Here is a 17842-nt window from a genome sequence, read left to right on the forward strand (position 1 = left end):
TCTCAACATTCAGTGCCAGAAGAAGTCTCAGACGATTGTGGAAGAGCCACAATTGGTGCAGCAGCTTCAGGAGGTTGTGGAGCAGCAACAACAAGGGAAGCTAAGAGGAGATCGAGTAGAGACATCTACTCATGCAGAGACCTCCAGTAGGGGGAAACTTCAAGCCAGTTGGGCCGAGGGATCACATGTAGCCATACCTCCAGGTAGGAGGTGGGGAAATATAGAGTGACTGTCCCAAGGAGGAGGGGCAGGATCCTTGAGGTACCCAACCTCTTTGATGAGACCTTGCTACAGGAGCCCCGATGTGGAGTAGCAGGAGCTGACTGATTGGGTAGAGATAGATGCGAATGGAGTGGCAGAGACAGCGACAGTGTAAGGAATCCTAGGACAGCGCATAGCTAGCAGGTTGCAGCAATGCGAGAGGCACAATTGTTTTGCACAGTGCTAGGTGGCATAGAGAGGTGTGCAATGGTGCGAGATGCATGAAGATGTTGTAGTAGCATAGATGTCAGAGAGGGAGCACCTGTCAACATCAGGTAGAGCTTCAACATCAGGGTATGTTTCTAGTCCAATAGAGTGGTCAGTTGGGAGTGTTTTTGTTCCAAGTGTTGTTGGAACAAGTGGACCAGGAAAATGTGTTGCATGCAGAACATTCCAGAGTTACAGGATCGAGTTTGAGAGGAAGCCTTTCTTGTTGAGAGGGAGTGTTGAAAAGTGTGCAACAAGAAATGCTTGTTGAAAATGCAACAAGATAATGGAGCTTAGTGAAAAGAAGTCGCCTTCACTAAGTGGGCCCGCAGGCAAGTTTTGGTGCAAAGTCTATTTTTAGACTATGTCTATTTTTAGACATATGTATCATGGTCTATGAGTTGCAGGATGCTATTTATGGATGATTGGTCATGCTGGGAAAAATATATGGACTTATATTTTTGGATCACAGCGGAGTGATCAGAGTCTATTTTTAGACTGTCAGTTCAAAAATAGAAAAGTCAAATATTATTAGCCCTTAATAATATTTGGACTATAAACATTATCTTATTCTCTTGGAGCACTTCAGGATGAGCTACGGATGTGGCACATGCAGATCCTAGAAGGAATCACGTGGTAACTTATGGGATGACTAAGCTATTGCATGCAGGACCTCAGTTAGAACTTCAGTGATTGAGTTCTGTGGAGTTAGAGTAGCAGTTAATGGAGTTGTGTTCAGTTTGACTTTGTTAAACTAGTTGTATTTAGTCTAACTGGCCTATAGACTAAGTGATGAGTTGGGTGGATTAGTTATTAATTAATTCACTAATTATTAACTCATAATGCAACTGAAGAATACATCAGTTAACTTAGTGCATGCACAGTTCAGTGAAGACAGGTGGAAGAGATAAGTGAAAGGGTGAGTTGTAGTTGTCAGTTGTGCATGAGATTTGCACAAGATTGAGTATGCCCATGAGAATTGCCCAATAGATAGCCTATGGTCACGTGATTTCTAGTGTGAGTGACTTTCCAAGGTAAAGAAAACTTGGAACGAGTTTGAATTGATTCATACTCTTGCAGGTATTGTGCAGTGGAGGCAGACAAGCAGTGGGGGAGATTTGGAGATCAGATCTAAGCTGTATTGTGTGTAGCATGAGGAGATAGTACTAAGTACTTGGGATGAGTATTGTACTATGTATTGTTACATGTTCTCAATCAATATAATATACAGATAGCAGGGGGTTTTTAGCTGTATGCTTTCCCCGGGAAAATACTGTGTTGATATGTGTGATTGATGCTTCTATGTGTGCATGTTTGTGTTTTGTTTCCGCAAAATTGATGATCAAAGTAGAGGAGGTTATGTATTATGCATGTTCTGCTTATAAGTGTTTAATCAGGATAATATCTGTGAATATGTGTCATATTATTCAAAATTTCTACACATTATCTAGAAAGATGATCTAGGAATCATCAGTACCTTGGAATCTGCATGCCTCAATGGCAGGTTTCTTTCCTTCGACGACAGGTTGCGTCATTGACCTTCGATCAAAGGATTCCATGACATGTTCGACATCAACACATCTATTCACCTTTCATGGATTGTACTGAGTACTTTGAGAGCCATTGACATTACTGGTGGTTTCTCTCACACTTGTTAACAGTTTACATCATTGACTAGTAATCAAGTGGTTTCTACAATGTTCGACTTCGACACATTCATTCACATGGATAGAGTCGTACTATTTCGGGAAGTATAAATCAAGACCCTGGATCTAGTTTCCACCATCCAAGCTGCGAGGAATTTTTTTATTCATTATGTAGTGGACTATTCATAAACATATGGCTGCACCCATACTGTAATGTATTACAATATCATTCCTATACCAGAGCAGTTCAGTTAATTTTCTAGCCAGTTTTGATCTAAGTATGGGAATGCCTACCTCTGTGATGATATGATCTCATATATATTTTGTATTGAATGTTTTTACAGGTTCCAAACAGGCTCTCCACAAGATGATCCTCCAAAAGATAAAGTACTTCACTCTTCTTAGATGATAAATACTATCCTCATCTATTACAAACTTCGCACTTTAGGGGGCAATCTATTACACAAAATATTGTCACCATGACTTTCTGCAATCAGTGTGAGTCTATCACCACTCATACTGTCCTCCTACGCAAGTCTTAAACCTCAGCTCTTCATGTCAAGCCTTAAAAATGAGAGAAAGTCCTTGAAAATCTCTAAAACTCTGGTTCCGCACTTTCTCTTAGCATTACCTACGGTCCCCCGCCCCTTGGTCATGTCCCTTGTGGACCTGCCCGCTCTGTCTCTAAAGGAAAGGGTGCAAACCCCTGTAAAAGTAAAAAAAGCGCAAGTTTATTATTAAAAACTCACTTTGGATTAATGTTGGACACTTCTAGAAGGAATATTGAGGTGGCAAGTTCGCTCCTAGGTGGTTCATGCATCCCATAACTAAAGGAGCTAACCCCTTGATGTGAGGAGCTTATCCCTTTGAAGGAGGATTCTATCCCTTTGAAGGTGGACCTAGTAACTTCCTTCCTCTGCACTATAAAATGAGGCATTGGGCTAGTTGCTAAGGAGGTTGAAAGCTAAAGATTTTTTAGGGTAAATGTTGTTGGAATTTAGACTTCCTAATTGAGCTTGAGAGGAAAGATTACATACCTTTTGATCTTATTGGGAAGAGTGTGAAGCTTGTCAAAGTAGAGGAGATTCTTGCTTGGACCCTGGGAGGAGCTTGTACAACATCAAGGCACCAAGGTTGTAAAGTTCTTCTTTGTTTAAAGTTAATACAATCAAGTTCATTTTTATCAATAAGTTGTCTTCTATGGTTTATTTCATGAATTCCTTGATCATCATGATGAATATGATTTATTATGTTGGTTATGCAGGTGTTATTTGATGTGTGCTTGTTTGTGTTTGCAGGTTCTTAAAAGGAACCTTGTTCGGACGGTCGAAGCGTGGCTGCCACAAACTAGCATTGCACTTAAGTTAGGGTCTAAAACACCTCTTGGCTTTTATTTATAAATCGCAATATTTAGAGAAATGTAGAATTTGCTTGTTTTGCTTGTCGCTAGATATCAATAGATACTAGGGAGATCGGTCTTGTCCGAAAGAACGATTTATCCAGCCGACAGTACCATTGGTAGCAGTGTGTGTGCTGAGCTACCAGGCTGCAATGGTGGCACCTACTTTACCAGGAATGAAACTTAGGAAAAGGACTCAAAATAGATGTGCACCTACATCCTATTAAACTAGCAATATTTACAGTAAATAGAACTAATATCTCAACTATTTTCATATTTTATGAACTGTACCTGTAGAGGTCCAGCAGCTGCAAGACCAAAAGAGTTATTATAAAGCTTCAAGCTGTAAAAAATTTGACCATCACGCCATATAAGTTTCCCATTAATCTGAAGGCCTTGACATTGTTATGAAATCAGCTCAAGAAAAGATAGAAAAGATAGATCAACGCCTTATAATTCAGCCTCTTCGAGGGGGAAACCTCCTTTACATTACATAAATGAACAATTCTTGGATGATACAAATGACAAAACCTCATTTCTATATATAGGAGTCTAAGGAGTCACAATATAATCCAGCCGACCTAACAATAATAATATAAAGCCTCAAAAATAACAATAGAGGGATTCTATGGGGCACAGAAATAACAATATGGGGGTAATAGGGGCACAACAATATAAATAAGGGGTATAACTACAATAGTAATGGGGTAATCACTAGTATTATAGGGACCCAACATGCCCCTCTCCTTCAAAAAAGTGTTGTCCTCAACGCTTGAATAGTTTTGGATACTTCTGCATAAAATTCTCATCCTCCCATGTGGAATCTTCAGCAGATAAGTTCTTCCACTTGATAAGATACTCTGAAATTGATCGATTTCGTAGCTGTCAAGTTCTTGTTTCTGTGACTGCTTCCGGTTCCAATATAATTTTTCCTTCCTCGTCAAGTTCTGGCAATATTGTTTGAATTGGGAGCTTGTCACCTATAACCTTCTTTAAACATGAAACATGGAAAACTGGGTGCAATCGAGAAGCTGCAGGAAGCTCCAATTTGTATGCCATAGTACCAATCTTTTGCAACACCTTGTACGGACCATAATACTTTGGTGATAATTTATTATCCTTCTTAGCTTGCTTTAGGGACATTTGCTTATATGTTTGTAGCCGTAGGAATACCCAATCACCTACATCAAAACTTCTTTCACTGCGATGTTGATCTGCCTGTTGTTTCATTCTATTTTGTGCCAACACGAGGTTATCCTTTAGGAGTTGGAGGACTTGTTGTTGATGTTTGATGTGATGTTCCACTTCCTGAACCTTAGAATTTTCTCTTAAATATGATGTGATGGATGGTGGTTGATACCCATAAAGTGCCATAAATGGGGTCATTTTTGTTGTTGTATGGAAGGAAGTGTTATACCACCATTCAGCCAGAGGCAACCATTTGACCCATTGTGTCTGTTTATCAGACACAAAGCAACGAAGATATCCTTCCAAACATTTGTTTACTATCTCAGTTTGCCCATCAGATTGAGGATGATAAGATGAGATATGAGCTAACTGAGTACCAAGACAAGAAAATAATTCTGTCCAAAAATTTCCAGTGAAAATGGGATCTCTGTCACTTACAATAATCTTTGGGTTTCCATGTAGCTTTTGAATTGTTTCCATAAATGCAGTAGAAACTGTACTGGCTTTAAATGGATGTGATAATGCACAAAAGTGTGCATACTTGGTAAGTCTGTCAACTACCACCATGATGACACTCTTTCCCTCAAACTTGGGTAAACCTGTGATAAAATCCATTGAAACCTCCTTCCAATGTTGGCTTGGAATGGATAAAGGTTGTAATAGACCCGGTGTCTTAATTGTTTCAACTTTATTTTGCTGGCAAACCAAACATTCTGCCACAAACTTTTGAATATCTGATTTAAGGCCATCCCAAAAAAATTCCTTCTTAACCCTGTGGTAAGTTTTTAAAAATCCTGAGTGCCCTCCTAAGGGAGAAGTGTGCAATTCCATAAGAATCTTTTGTTTTAGCTGGGAATTCTTACAGAGGTATAAGTGATCTTTGTACCATAACAAATCATTTTGCCAGCTAAATGTATCAGAAGTACTGGAATCTTGTTGTAGCTTTCGAATAAGTGCCCACACTTCTTCGTCATTCTTCCATTCCTCCCTTGCTTCGTTTATCCAATCTGGTTGGATAATAGAAATGGCACACAACAATGCTTCCACATCCTCATCCTTTCTTGAGAGTGCATCTGCCACCACATTTTGCTTCCCTTTTTTGTAGATGATTTCAAAGTCATAACCCAACATCTTTGTGACCCACTTTTGTTGCTCTTCAGAGGATAATCTTTGTTCTAAAAAGTATTTAAGGCTATCATGATCCGTTTTTACCTTGAAGTGTCTTCCCATTAAGTAGGGTCGCCATTTCTTAAGTGCATCGAGTATTGCCAACATTTCCTTCTCATAAATAGCTTTGCTTAAAAACTTTCCCTTGATTGGAAGACTTTCAAAAGCAATGGGTCTTTCATCTTGCATTAGAACAGCACCAATTCCATTTCCTGAAGCATCACATTCCACAATAAAGGTTTTTGTGAAGTCCGGTGTAGCTAAGACCAGTGCTTGGCACATTGCCTCTTTAAGATGTTCAAAGGCCTTTGTTGCTTCCGGATTCCATGAAAATGAATCTTTCTTCAATAATGTTGTTAGAGGTGCTGCTATTCTCCCATAATTCTTAACAAACTTGCGATAATACCCTGTCAACCCAAGAAATCCTCGCAGATGCTTTATGGATGTGGGGATTTTCCATTCCTTAATGGCTTTAATTTTGCTAGGGTCTACCTTAACTCCTTCATGAGATATAATATGACCCAAATATTCCACCTCCTGGACTCCAAATAAACATTTGGATCTTTTTGCATATAATTGTTTCTCCTCCAATAGTTGTAGCTCCCTGTCAACATGTTCAACATGATCCTTCCAAGACTTGCTATAGATTAATATATCATCAAAAAATACTAACACAAATTTTCTAAGGAATGGTTTGAAAATTGAATTCATCAAACCTTGAAATGTTGAAGGTGCATTGGTAAGGCCAAAAGGCATGACCAAAAATTCATAATGACCCTCATGAGTTCTAAGTGCCGTTTTCGGAATGTCTTCAATCTTCATTCTGATTTGATGATATCCTGAACGAAGATCCAACTTGGTGAAGTAAATTGATCCATGCAATTCATCTAGTAATTCATCAATAACAGGAATGGGGAACTTATCTTTAATAGTGAGCTTGTTGAGCTCCCTATAATCCGGACACATGCGCCATGATCCATCCTTCTTGTGCACCAATACTACTGGAGCTGAGAAAGAACTTTGACTCGGTTGAATTATACCAGCCTCTAGCATTTCTGCAACCATACGTTCAATTTCACTTTTTTGGACATAGGGATATCTATACGGCCTGATGTTTGGAGGAACACTTCCTGGAATCAGATGAATAGCATGATCATGATCACGCATAGGTGGGAGACCCTTAGGAGTCTCAAATACCTTGGAATGATTGTCCAGGACTTTTTGGAGATCTAGAGAAATAGATGATTCCAATGTGGAAACATCTAGCGAGCATAATTCTGCAATTACACCTCTTTGCTCCTTTTTTAGAAGCTTTGTCATACCATGAGAGCTGATTATCTTTCCTGGTTTCCCTGCAATACCCCTTAATTCAACTTCCTTTCCTTCCGTAGAAAATTTGATGAAAAGTTCTTGAAAATTAAAAGCTATTGTACCCAAGGATTGTAGCCATTGGACTCCTAGTACAACATCCGCACCTCCCATTGGAATGGAAAGCATTGGGCTAGTCAATACATATTCTCCCATGGATAGCTTGATATTATGGCACTTTCCAGAGCAATTTATTGTTCCTCCATTTGCAATCATCACTTGACACTCTGGTGTTGGATATAAGAAGCAATTCAATTTTTTTGCTACCCTACAATGAATAAAATTGTGGGTGCTTCCTGAATCAATCAACACTATTACCTTTTTCTTCTTGATTTGTCCTTCTATCTTGATGCTTTGAGGAGTGGTAATTCCCACCAATGCATTACAAGATATGGTCGGATTTATTTGTTCTTCATCTAGGCTTTGTTCCTGGAGTATATCTTCTTCTTTTGACCTTTCTTGCTCCTTTTCTTCTTCCTCTTCACAATCTATGTAGAATAATTTCTTCTCAGCACACTTATGACCTTTAGTGTATTTGCTATCACAACTGTAACAAAGCCCTTTTTCTCTTTTTTCTTCCAATTGTTGTGGTGTCAACCTTATAGGTTGTGGAAGACTAGGGGCAACAACACTTCCGTCTTTATAGTTGTGAGTGGTATGCTTCCTGGTTGCCATAATTTTGCTTTCCATTTTTCTTGCTAACCTGAATGCCTTCTCTAATGAATCAGGTTCCCAAAGGCGAACATCATGTTGGATATTATCCTTTAAAGACCCTATGAACACATCAATCCTATGCTCCTCTGGAATATCTTTTACCCTTATGTTCAATTTTTAGAACTCCTCAATGTGCTCCATTACTGAACCCTTTTGTTTGAGACTTATCAATTGGCTAAAAAAAGTGTTGCTTTTTGTATCTTCATAATGTGCTATCAATTCTTCCGTAAAAATTGCCCAAGTGATAAATTGTTTACGAGAGCAAAGCCATTGATACCATACAAACTGATTTGGTTCCAAATATACAGTTTCCATACGTACCTTTTGTGCGTTTTGCACATTATTGAGATCGAAGAATTGCTCCATCTGTAATATCCATGTGGCGAGATCCTTGCCATCAAACTTCCTCATATCGATTTTTGGAATATGGTGATTCTTCGATCCAACATTAGCGTCTATGGAATCATGATTAACATTTCTTTTGTTCTCATCATGAGTTTCCTTTACTACCTTTTCACCATTAGTGACCCTTTCTTGTAGCAACTTCTTCAATTCTTCCATGTCTGTCTTCAAATCTTCCATGTCTCTCTTCAAATCTGTCTTCGAATCATCCATATTAGCTTCCATGCCCTTTATCTTAGATTCCACGCCACTTATCTTAGCTTCTGTTAGCTTTTGTGAGCGTGACATTTGTTGCACTTGTTCTTGTAATTTTGATATATCATGTAGCATTTCTTCCTCTTCTTCATGAGTCATAATAGAGCTTTCAGGTTCCTTACTAGGTGTTTGCATTTTCTTTCCTCGGGGCATCATTTACCGATAATAATGCTTTACTATGCCCTTTGAATTTCGTTAAACCAAGCTTACAATTTTTTTTTTTTTAAAACTACACACCGTTTTTCACTTTATAGAAGCCTGATATTGAATCTGATGTATCTCTGTAATTTCAGATCATCCAGTTCTGAAATTGATACCTGTAGTAGCCTTCTGCGTCCTCTTTCCAATGCCACAAGTCTGAGCCAAATTGGATTCTCTAAGGAAGAGTTATGTGAAATCTCCCACAGTGACTTGATTTTAGACTGGTTCAGTAGAGCTAAATTGTAGGACGTGCCACGAGTCACTGTTTCAACCTTTGAATCTGAAACACACACACAAGAAACTACAGTCCGTCCTCTTTCTGCACCTTCTTACAAAATTTCAATCTGATCCCCAGAGAGAAAGTTATGACGATTTTCCCCAGCTCACCTGTTTTGAATGTAATTCAGGAGTCTGCAAAAAGACCAACTTCCTCAGATCATATCTCCGCAAATATCGTGCGAAAAGCTCTGAAATTCGGACCCAAGTTTCAGCATGATTTCTTCTCAAATGGAATTTTTTTTGTGACTTCTAAAACGTCACAGAAAAAAGTTATAGCGAAAATGCTACGATGACCTGTTTGGAGCAGCGAAACCCTAGAATCCCAAAGCTCTGATACCAAATGTTATGAAACCAGCTCAAGAAAAGATAGAAAAGATAGATCAACGCCTTAGAATTTAGCCTCTTCGAGGGGGAAACCTCCTTTACATTACATAAATGAACAATTCTTGGATGATACAAATGACAAAACCTCTTTTCTATATATAGGAGTCTAAGGAGTCATAATATAATCCAGCCGACCTAACAATAATAATATAAAGCCACAAAAATAACAATAGAGGGATTCTATGGGGCACAGAAATAACAATATGGGGGTAATAGGGGCACAACAATATAAATAAGGGGTATAACTACAATAGTAATGGGGTAATCACTAGTATTATAGGGACCCAACAGACATATTGATGTTGCAAGTAAAACATGCAATGGAGGTTTGCACAAAGCATTAACCAAATATCACAAGTTGCTTTAATCAGGTTGACGCTTATCATAGTAAATACAGTTCACATCTAACAACAATAAAGCCAATTTTTTCCATTTGTTATTTACAAAATGAAATGGAATTGACTATCTAATACCCACCTAGAGCCTACTGCTCACTAATCTCTAAGGACAAGTGCATTGCCTAAACTTATCAAATAACCAAGAAGATCTAGGACATGAGGTGAAGTTGCTACTATGGGTACTGCTTTTGATTGAACATTGGGACATTTGGCAGGTGAAACATTGATTTTTGTCTCAGTGGCTGATAATTCTTCATATGGAAGGTAACAGTTTACTTGCAAGTTTGGAGGTAACAAGGTACATTGGGAGGTAACAAGGTACAAGGTACATATGGAAAGACATATGGGAGGTAACCTGTACAAGCATAAAAAGTGCTTAGAAGAATATATGTGTGCTCTGACTTCTCAGCAACATCAAGGAAAGACTTAATTTCAAAAATAAATTCTTTAATGATCTCTATACCTATTACTTACCACTTCAGATAGAAGTGTTGAGCGTGACAATTGCAAAAAAAACATATTATTATTAGACATATTGGAAGAAAACTCCTTGAAATAAGCATAAAATATAATACTTATACTAGAAAAACCTATAAAAATGCAAACATATCAAATAGTGACAGATGAACTTAAGCCTTTTCATTGAAATAACTTACCACTTCTCTGGTATCCATTTTAGAATCCAAACTAAATCCCAAAACTTAGAAGACTAGCCATTCTTGAACTTCTTTCCTTCTCATTCTCTAGCTCAAAATGGTGAGCCCCATGCTTGTGATCATAAGGCATAATAGAAATGGCATCCAACAATCCAGATGATGCCATCAACTGCAAATCCTTCTATGCTAAGTATTTATTGTAACTTTTCTGGAGGATATAGAGCTTGTACCATGCATAAGCATGATACAAATGACTTTCTAATATCTAAAATATCTTTGTTAACTTTGAATAGTAGATTGTCATCATTTGAGGTTTAGGAATATTCTTGACCATACACAAGGCCATGAATATCTTCTATAGAGTGAAAAGCTTCCTACATATCATATGCCATCTGTCATAAGAAATAGTATAAGGAAAAAATATATTAAAAAAAAAATAATTTAGCTCACAGATTCTATAGTAGGTTCATGAAATTTCATTCAACCCAAAGCTTCCTCTGCAATAGGGTATTCTCCAATAATTAATTCCTACAAGATCAAACTATATCAACCTTCCCATCTAGACCAATATAATCCTATATCTAATTCAATAGATAACATTTTATATTTCTGGTCCCCATTCGATAGTGATACCTTCTTAAATATTTGCCAAAAATCTACTCAACATGACATTATAACTATTTACATCATGGGAAATATGGGTAAACTCCCAACCAAAGATAAATGGTTTCTAGAATATGATTTTTCTACACATTTCCCTCATCCCATTTCACAATGGTAGCCAACAATCCAGATGATGCCATCAGCTACAAATCCTTTTAAGCTAAGTATTTATTGTAGCTTTTCTGTAGTATATAGAGCTTGTACCATGCATAAGCATGATACAAATGACTTTCTAATATCCAAAATATCTTTGTTAACTTTGAATAGCAGATTGTTGTCATTTGAGGTATAGGAATCTTCTTGACCATACACAAGGCCATGAATATCTTCTATAGAGTGAAAAGCTTCCTACATATCATATGCCATCCATCATAAGAAATAGTATAAGGAAAAAACATATTAAAAATAAAAAATTTAGCTCACATATACTACAATAGGTTCATCAAATTTCATTCAACCCAAAGCTTCCTCTGCAATAGGGTATACTCCAAAAATTAATTCCTGCAAGCTCAAACTATATCAACCTTCCCATCTAGACAAATATAATACTATATATAATTCAATCGATAACATTTTAGATTTCTAGCCCCCATTCGATAATGATACCTTCTTAAAGGTGCACCAAAATCTACTCAACATGACATTATAACTATTTACATCATTGGCAATATGGATAAACTCCCAACCAAAGATAAATGTGTTGTGCCTTTTTCCATAAGCATTTATTAGCATACCCTTTTTAATCGAGATAAGATCCTTTGGATAGTAGGATACAATCTTTAGTTCTTGTGAGGGCATCCAAAAATCACCCTTGGACAATTGACTGCTAGCATCTTTACAACAATTTTTGCTAACTGAATTGATACTTGTCTCAGGGGAGTTCTCCTTGAGGGTCTTTTGCCCAACACTTTGCCTTAACATAAAAGTGTGTATATATTGTTGTATGTAATCTTGATCTTCCATATTATAAATACAAGAAGATACAGATCCACCAGTTGAATATGAAATAAGTGCGAAATTAGACAGCTCAAACTGTTCACACTTTGTGTTTTCATCGAAGTTGGCTGATGTTGCATGTTCTTCATCAGAATTTGTCCATATTTGTCCATATTGTTGTATTTTCTTTTTCTACAGTACAAATTTCATCCACACTGCCCCTTGAATGTGATTTCTCCTCATTCATTTCTTCAACCTTATCCTCATTATACATCATACTAGACAATCATCATTCTAGTATAGAACAACCTCTGGATATCATTGGTGAATAATTGTAGTTAATGTGTACTCATGTAACGATTCCCAATAGCAATGGAACAACATATAATTTGAATCACTCAAGTAATGAATCTCAATTTAACAACATTATAATATAATTACATTCTACCATAATAGACATCAAGAATGCTTTGCCTTGTAGATTTCAGCACCCATGTATTCGATGGATTTATGGGAATGAAGGGAAATTGGAAAGCCAATGATCTCCTACAGTTATGTATGGCCTTTTCTAGTACCTATGGCCTCTTAGACAACCAAGATTGAGCTCAAACTCACCCCAGCAAATGAAAATAATGCTCAGGGGAGAGGGAAACAACTCTAGTAAGTAGAAATCCACCCAAGAATGCTTAAGAACACTCTAGGTAAGGAGAGAGAAATTCTTAACAGTCGTACAGAAACCAAATTAGCAACTCCTTGAGGAAATGCAACATCTCCAGAACCATGGTAGTTGATATCTAACTCAACAAGAAAGTGGATTATGAGTAACTCAAAGCTGATGCATTTCATAGAGCATCAATCAATCAAGAGTTTCTGAATGATGCTAATAGAAATTCAATGGAGAGTTATTTATTTCAGCCATGAGCACAAAGACAGGGAGCACATATAATATAACTAAGGAGTAAGAATGATGATAACTCATACACCATAAGTTTATTATATCTTAGGAACATATATTAGATGAGAGCCTAACACATTGCCTTCATTGTCAAAAGAGAGATGTCCATGTGCAAATTAACCCTTGCTCCATGTGAGACTATTGCAGCATAACTGCTATGGGAAAATGAAGGAATTGATCATGGAAGTTAAACACTGAATTGAGCTAGTTTCAATGTTGTCCAATTAGGGCTATTGCATCTTGTCACAGGCAAAGATTGTAGGACATTTCAACATTACAAAGGCAACAATCCAGGCATAGTCACTCTTTGTTTAGTTAAGTCAAAGCTCATGGAGAATGATATCTAGGTGTTTTAGCCTATATTCGACCTCTTTTGGGTAGCAACCAAGAAAGTGAAAAAGCTCGAAGTCTGTAATCAAACAGGAGAAGAAAAACTGAGGATAAAAAGAAGTCTACAACACTTGAAGAAACCAAAGTTTGTGACTAAGCTTGAATCTCAATCTAAAGCTACCTATTTGCAGCCGGATCTGAATATCTGTGGTAAAGAGTCAAGGGTTTGCTGTAGTAGCCGAAGATCAGTAATAGAAGGCAAAGAGTCTGTAATTGGAACTCAGTTTATTATAATAAGAGACTAAACCTGCAATAAGGACAGAAATTCAGAAGTTGTTTCTGACTTTCACTAGGCAGAGACTCAACTATTGATCTTGACTTAAAGAGGAGGGCTGACTTGTAGGGACTCTTTGGTCTTGTGTTGGATATCTCATTTTGAATAAATTCAATCAGAGGAGGATTGTTGGGTTTTCCCTTATTGAGAGGTTTTTCCCTGCCTTGAAAGCCTAAATCTTTGTGTCTCATACTTCTTTGTGTTCTTGGAAGAACAATTTGTGTAATTACTTGATGAAAGAGAAATATTAACTAACAAAGAAAAGATACTTATATAGGATTTTACTTCCAACTATGAAGGAATACAATGAGGACATAAAATTTGTAAATATTAAACTTGGCTAGGCCACTTCACCTCCAAAAACCTGACTCATTAAGCCATAAACTAGAAACCTTCGGTGGAACTCCAAAAACAAATGAATTAGAATGAATTATCAACCAGAATCAAGGGCCTTTACACTTTACATTTGACAATATATTGCAGTATAAATCTTGAGGTAACAACTATTCATTTATATTGCACTGTTGTAATAAAGGATGATCATATTTTATATATTTTCTCTAGTAAGGCCTGCACTTCATCATTGCCAGCTCTAACCAAGGTTTCATGTTCCCATTGTAATGAACAACAACTGCATTGCCAATCTCTGAACAGTCCACGCTAGGATTATATCCTAAACCCAGCACATGCCAAGCCTTGTCGAAAGGATGGGTCAAGCCATAAAATGTTCAATCCAGGGGGTAGTTTTCCAAGCTTCCACAACATTCTATCGTCATTCCGACATACCATAATTACTTCGGATTTACTTCAAATAATTTAAAGTAATCATCACATGAATTAACATAAATAAACCACACTACACACTTACCGTGTTCTGCCACTTGTGATATATTCCAGTTATATCTTGTTTCTCCCATTCTTTGAGATCAAATACATTCATCCCATATGCCCAACCACAAGCATTGGGATCAAAGTGCCTGGCTATGTGGGGATTGGAAAAATTAAGGTATTTGTCAAACCAGTGAAAGCTTTCTCCACAAGTTTCCACTGAACCATTAACCTTTCCATGAAGATCTACTGACCACAAGGGCGTCAAATATTTCTGCACCACAATATCATCATCCAAGAAAAGGATCTTGTCCATTTTGGGATAAACTTGTGGAAGATAGAAATGAAGATGATTTAGCATGGATAAATATTTTGGATTTATATATTTCAAATTGGAGGAATGTGCTGAGAGTGTAGTCGAGTGATCTGCCTTGAAATAATACTCTTTCATAGCTACGGATTCAAGTTGGCAAAGCACAGGGAAATAGGAGGAATTGAGCCATTTAAAATCATCAACATTTTCTACATGTATCGTAGCTTTCCCTAGGGAATTAAGTAAAAACCACATTTTCATGGCCCCAAAATTTAACTTGTTTGTGATGAGATGAAATACATGTTTCTTAGATTCCTGCAAACACATGTAAATCACCTACAATGAGATCCAAATATTAAATGTAAAATGCAGCAAAACTGTTGGACTTCCAAACTTTAGATTAATTTAAATTAATAACACTTCACCTTAGCATTCATGACAGTTGAATTCACAACCACAGTTGCAGCCAATACATTGTCAGAAAATAATGCATAGTGATAAAGAGTCAGATCCAAAAACTTGTCCTTTTTAGGAAATTATCGCTTTTCAAGAGGAAGAAAGTAATAATCTATGGTCAATCGCATGGATAGACAGTGCAGGCCCTTCGGAACAGACTTTGTTGGCACCTGACTTAAAAATTTACTTTACTTTTCCAAGGCCCTTACTTGCTCATCTGCAGACTGAAGCATGGCTTACAACTTCTTTGTTACTATCGCACAGCCATAAAATTGTTCTCTAGCCCATGACATGACCCATAGCCTTGATCTTCTCAGGTGCACTGAAACATTCATATCAATTATCGGTCATGAAAAAGAGAATGAAAAGCAGAAAGATTAACACAGAGACTGCAACTTTAAAAGAAACAAAGGATATGAACACAAAATGCAAATGGAAACACTTACGACTCTTGATTTAGAAGCAACCAAAGTGAAAATCCAAGGGGTAGTGTTCCAAGCTTCCACAACACTCTATCCTCATTCTGACATACAATAAAAGAAAAACTTTGAAATCGAACAAAGAAAAACCCATTAAGTTTTCTCGCTAATTACTTCGTATTTACTTCAAATACTTTAAAGTAAGCATCACACGAATTAACATAAATAAACCACACTACACACTTACCATGTTTTGCCACTTGTGATATATTCTAGTTATATCTTGTTTCCTCCATTCTTTGAGGTCAAATGCATTCATCCCATATGCCCAACCACAAGCATTAGGATCAAAGTGCCTAGCTATGTGAAGATTGGAAAAAGTAAGGTATTTTTCAAACCGGCGAAAGCTTTTTCCACAAGTTTCCACTGAACCATTAACCTTTCCATGAAGATCTACTGACCACAAGGGCATCAAATATTTCTGCACCACAATATCATCATCCCAGAAAAGGATCTTGTCCAGTTTGGGATAAACTTGTGGAAGATAGAAATGAAGATGATTTAGCATGGATAAATATTTTGGATTTATATATTTCAAATTGGAGGAACGTGCTGAGAGTGTAGTTGAGTGATCTGCCTTGAAATAATACTCTTTCATAGCTGCGGATTCAAGTTGGCGAAGCATAGGGAAATAGGAGGAATTGAGCCATTTAAAATCATCAACATTTTCTACATGTATCACAACTTTCCTTGGGGGATTAAGTAAAAACCACATTTTCATGGCCCCAAAATTTAACTTGTCTGTGACAAGATGAAATACATGTTTCTGAGGTTCCTCCAAACACAAGTAAATCACCTACAATGAGATCCAAATATAAAATGTAAAATGCAACAAAACTGTTGGACTTCCAAACTTTAGAGTATTTTAAATTAATAACACTTCACCTTAGCATTCATGACAGTTAAATTCACAACCACAGATGCAGCCAATACATTGTCAAAAAATAATGCATAGTGATAAAGAGTTGGATCCTCCAACTTGCCCATTTTAGGAAATTTTGCTTTTCAAGGGCAAGCAAGTAATAATCCATGGTCAATCGCATGGACAGATAGTGCAGGCCCTTGGGAACAGTCTTTGCTACCTTCTGACTTAAAAATGTAATTTACTTTTTCAAGGTCCTTACTTGCCCATCTGCAGACTGAAGCATGGCTCGCAACTTCTTTGTTACTGTCGCACAATCATAAAATTGTTCTCTAGCCTTGGATAGGAAATGACCCATAGCCTTGATCTTCTCAGGTGCACTGAAACATTCATATCAATTATCGGCCATGAAAAAGAGAATGAAAAGCAGAAAGATTGACACAAAGACTGAAAATTTTAAAGAAACAAAGGATATTAACACCAAATGCAAATGGAAGCACTTACTACTCTTGATTTAGAAGTAGCCAATGTGAAAACTATTACCTTTGAGGTAGATCAGAATCTGCATTACACTCACCCAATGTATGCTGACATTCTTTAATACGAAGCATCAATTCATGGTATAAATCAAGATTATTCCTAGCCAGGGAAATGCTTGAATACACCCTAGCCATGATAATTTGGTCTCACATCAATCTAACAATGGAGTCAGAATTTTCGTTCTCATTCTCCCACCTCCAAATGTTGTATTTTCCCACGATAGCAGAATCTACCTCCTTGGAACATTTAATTGTTGCGTTTTCAAGCTCAACTCATTTTTCTTCATCCTATTGAATTAGCTCTATTGACCTTTTCTCCCTCCTCTTTTGTCTCAATTGATGTAAGCATTAAACTATTATAAATTAAAGCATACTATGCTAAAATCTAAGAAATATAAAAAATTTCTATTGAGAAGTAACATTCAAAAAGGATTTTGGAAAATAATATAACAATTCCCTTTTCCATGAGAACAAAAAGTAGCGATCTAGTGCAGCAAAGAATTTTACCCTCCATGAAACTTTTGTTGGACTTCCTTCAAGCTGCAAATGGTATGCATTACAACAACCATTGTCCTGGGAGTTTGACTAGACATTACCTTACAGTAGGCTACCAACATCATAG

The 17842-nt window shown here is 37.0% G+C and overlaps 1 pseudogene; it reads right to left on the minus strand.

Annotated features, from left to right (window-relative positions):
* Window positions 1-14246: 14246 nt before the first annotated feature.
* Window positions 14247-16806, minus strand: LOC149212950 (polygalacturonate 4-alpha-galacturonosyltransferase-like; annotated as a pseudogene).
* Window positions 16807-17842: the final 1036 nt, after the last annotated feature.

Source organism: Pinus tabuliformis, chromosome 1_1, assembly GCF_031772625.1.
Source record: "Pinus tabuliformis cultivar Carrire ecotype Pingquan chromosome 1_1, CPIR1, whole genome shotgun sequence".
Lineage (NCBI taxonomy): Eukaryota > Viridiplantae > Streptophyta > Pinopsida > Pinales > Pinaceae > Pinus > Pinus tabuliformis.